Source organism: Terrapene carolina, unplaced genomic scaffold, assembly GCF_002925995.2.
Source record: "Terrapene carolina triunguis isolate 2854851 unplaced genomic scaffold, T_m_triunguis-2.0 Scaffold189, whole genome shotgun sequence".
Lineage (NCBI taxonomy): Eukaryota > Metazoa > Chordata > Testudines > Emydidae > Terrapene > Terrapene triunguis.
Window position 1 is genome coordinate 1,695,540 of NW_020664540.1, and position 3,741 is coordinate 1,699,280.

The 3,741-nt window shown below is 45.1% G+C and overlaps 1 pseudogene; it reads right to left on the minus strand.

The window, feature by feature from the left end:
- Positions 1-1,055: 1,055 nt before the first annotated feature.
- On the minus strand, positions 1,056-1,441 carry LOC112118764 (annotated as a pseudogene).
- Between the last annotated feature and the right edge of the window lie 2,300 nt (positions 1,442-3,741).

A 3,741-nucleotide genomic window follows, 5' to 3' on the forward strand; every position in this document is an offset into this window, starting at 1 on the left:
GCTTTATATAGGGGCATTATGATATTTTCTGTCTTATTATCTGTCCCTTCCCTAATGGTTCCTAACTTTGTTTGCTTTTTTGACTGCGAGTGCACATTGAGCAGATATTTACAGAGAACTATCCACGATGACTCCAAGATCTCTTCCTTGAGTGCTAACAGGTCATTTAGACCCCATCATTTTGTATGTACACCTCTACCCCGATATAATGCGACCCGATATAACACGAATTCTGATATAATGCTGTAAAGCAGTGCTCCGGGGGGGGCGGGGCTGTGCACTCCAGCAGATCAAAGCAAGTTCAATATAACGCAGTTTCACCTATAACGCGGTAAGATTTTTTGGCTCCCGAGGACAGTGTTATATTGAGGTAGAGGTGTATTTGCAATCTGTCTGGCAGACTGACTCAACCGAGGACCCCTTTTTCTGCCTTGACAAGAAACAAGGAATTCAGTCAAGTCTGAGCCATGTTTAAAGTACAATTTAATTGAATATTTTACCTGAAGTGTGAATGCCCTAATAGAAAAGGAATCTGTGGAAAACACATCTTTTCCTTCTAGTCTTTTATTTAATTGAAGTACCCTGGTGTGTCTGCCTGGCTTTATTACAGCATTTCACCTAAGGTTACCATTATCAAAGCAACCCATTTTGGAATATATACTAAAAGGCTGTTTTGGGTGCAGTCACTCTAATAAAGATAACATCCCCTATTCTCTTGACAGAAATTGAACAAGTGTGACGAAGTCAGACCACATGCAGTGTTGTTGTAGCGGTGTTGGTCCCAGAGACAAGGTGAATGAAGTAATATCTTTCTGTTAGTGAGAGAGACAAGCATTCGAGCTTACACAAACTTTGCATTTAGCACTGACACTCTGAGTTAGTTTCCCAGACCTGAAGAAGCCTTCCGTGTAAGCTCAAAAGCTTCTCTCTCACCAACAGAAGTTGGGCAAATAAAAGATATTACCTCACCCACCTTGTCTTTCTAAAGTCAGACCAGACAAGTGGTAGAGAATGGGGTTTTTAAATTGATGTATCTTGGGGAGTACAGAGACGGGTTACTTGGAGCTGGTCTACTTGGTCACAGCCTTGCTACCCTGAGACACGGCCTGCTTAGCCAACTCCCTGGGCAGCAGCAGGCGCACAGTGGTCCGGTCTGGATCTCCCGAGAGGTGATGATGGAGCGCTTGTTATAATGCGCCAGGCGGGACACCTCCCCAGCAGTGCGCTCGAAGATGTCATTGACAAAGGAATTCATGATGCCCATGGCCTTAGAAGAGATGCCGGTGTCGGGGTGAACCTGCTTCAGCACCTTGGAGACATAAATGGAGTAACTCTCCTTCCTGGTCTTGCTGCGCTTCTTATCCCCTTTCTTCTCGGTCTTGGTCACCGCTTTCTTGGAGCCCTTCTTGGGCGCAGGAGCAGATTTCGCCGCCTCAGGCATCTCAATAGCTAATCTCACAGCATAGAACAGGAACAGTGTGGGAAGGCACGTATATCAGCCCTACAAGGGTAAAGGTCCTTCTCCCCATGAGCTGAAAAGAGGTTACCTCTGGTCAACTAGGGACATCTGAGTTCAGTTAAGGGCTGCCTGTGACCTTTAAATAGGGTGACCAGACAGCAAGTGTGAAAAATCAGGATGGGGGTGGGGGGGTAATAGGAACCTATATAAGAGAGAGCCCCAGAAATCGGGACTGTCCCTATAAAATCGGGACATCTGGTCACCCTACCTTTAAAAACCCCTCTTCTTGCGAGGGAGAGGGAGGAAAGAGGAGAGATGAGCTGCAGCAGGGTGAAAAGGCTGCTCCTGAGTAGAAGGCTGCTCTCCTCCCTATAAAGGAAGCAACTGAGTTAATGGACTGTTTGGGGAAAGACTGGCACCCAGAGGCCAGCGTAACAAGGCAACACCCCAGAGAGGGAGCAGGAGAGGAATTCCCTTTTTGTGTTAGGAACTTGGTTCTTAGTGTTTGGCTGAAGAGTGCTCTGTGGGCCTGCTCTGAGGCCCACCTTGTAAATATTGGGGGAAAAAACCCGAGTGAGGCATAAAGGCTCTGCAGAGTGGGACTGATTTACTCCAGACGCCCCTGCCTCCTCCTGAGGGGGGACCCTGAGCCCAGAGAGGTGAAGAAGGTGTCTTGCTATGTAAGCATTAGTGCTGTGCTTGCATAACCACATACCTCCATGGGAAGCTGCCTGCTGCCACCCATGACTACCTCCACTGATGGCGTAAAGGGCCTTTGATCTCAGCGGGGTAGACAGACAAGAAAGAACATGTTGTGAACTAGCACACTGAGACGTCTATGCTAAGATCAAAGATTAGTGGCTTACTTATTACTGCCCCCTCCCGCAAGCTTAGCATTAACTCATGCTAAATGACCCACACGGGGAAATCAGAAGCAAGGATTAATAAAGGTTTAATGGTGGAGGTTTTGTGTTTGAAAGTGGCAGACTCTAACAGCGCTAGGAAACAATAAAGCCCTCCCTTTCCCCCACCAGTAACCAGAGTGTGTATGTGTGTGCGTGTGTGCGCATTTTACCACATGGAATGAGCTGCTGTATCTTGCCTAGTAGAATTACATTCCTTTCTAGGCTATAATTAGCTCCATACTAATCCAGTCTTGAGTACTTTTTCTAATGTATGCCAGTGTTTGCATCTTCTTGACATCTGTCTTATAAAACCACTTACAGATCATTTTCCTAGTCAGGGTTGGCTTTTAACTAAAGGGTGAATATAATTGTGCTGAAAAGGTTGGATTTTAAACAAGTCACATAATACAGTGTGAGTCTGTACTGGAGGTTGTTCTTGGTGTAAGTTTCGCTCTAGTACTAGGTTGTCTAGTAATCTCAACACAACCACAACAACAAAAAGTGAAATGGAAATGATCACAGTACAGAAGGAAAACACACACACAAGTATGCAATGAGAATAACAACTGAAAAAATAGAGAACCAATAGCTTAAATAAGTGGAAATAAATTTGTTCTTTTAATGTTGACTTCTAAAAAAACCTTTGGTAGTTTCTATAAAAAATCCATTCAAACTTTTCCTGGGAAGGAATAGAAACCACCTCTTGTGTTACATGCTTGTGGGGAAATAACATCCTGATGTCAATCAATCCAAACCATTCCAGAGGGACATGTCTACAGCACAACCCACTTGTCTTCCAAACTTCCGTAGCAGTGATGGCTCAAAAGGGCTGTAGAGTCTTTCCTCCCCATGTCACTGGTCCAAATTCAGCCCTGACTTGTAGTGACTGAGAGCTATTGCTGGCTGAAGGCTGTTCAGGGGCTTCTGTGAAATGAGCTGGTGAAGGCAGTGCAGTTCCTAGAGATAGGAGTCTGTGTCGCTAACCTGTCACCACAATGGCCTCCATAACTGACACCCTGAGAGAGGCTAAGACTCAGGAGACCAACTTACCTTCTTGGCCTCTAGAGGTTTGTGGTGATCATTACAATGCTGATGTGACATATGGTTCATCCAGATGAGTCATGGCAAATTGATGGGGCAAGGTGCAAAAACCTGTGCTGCTGCTCCACGCTGCTGTGCTTGTGTGACGTTATTGACATGAACTGGGACCGTATAGATCATTGTTGCAACCAAGGTCCTGTAGTGGCACCAAATCTTTTATAAAGGGGGTCAAATAAGGTGTCTAAGACAAGGTTATGGTTTGCTGGTTATGATTATGCTGTCTATATGTGTGTATCATTTTTGTAGTTGAAGTTATGAATATTGGCTCTATACTAT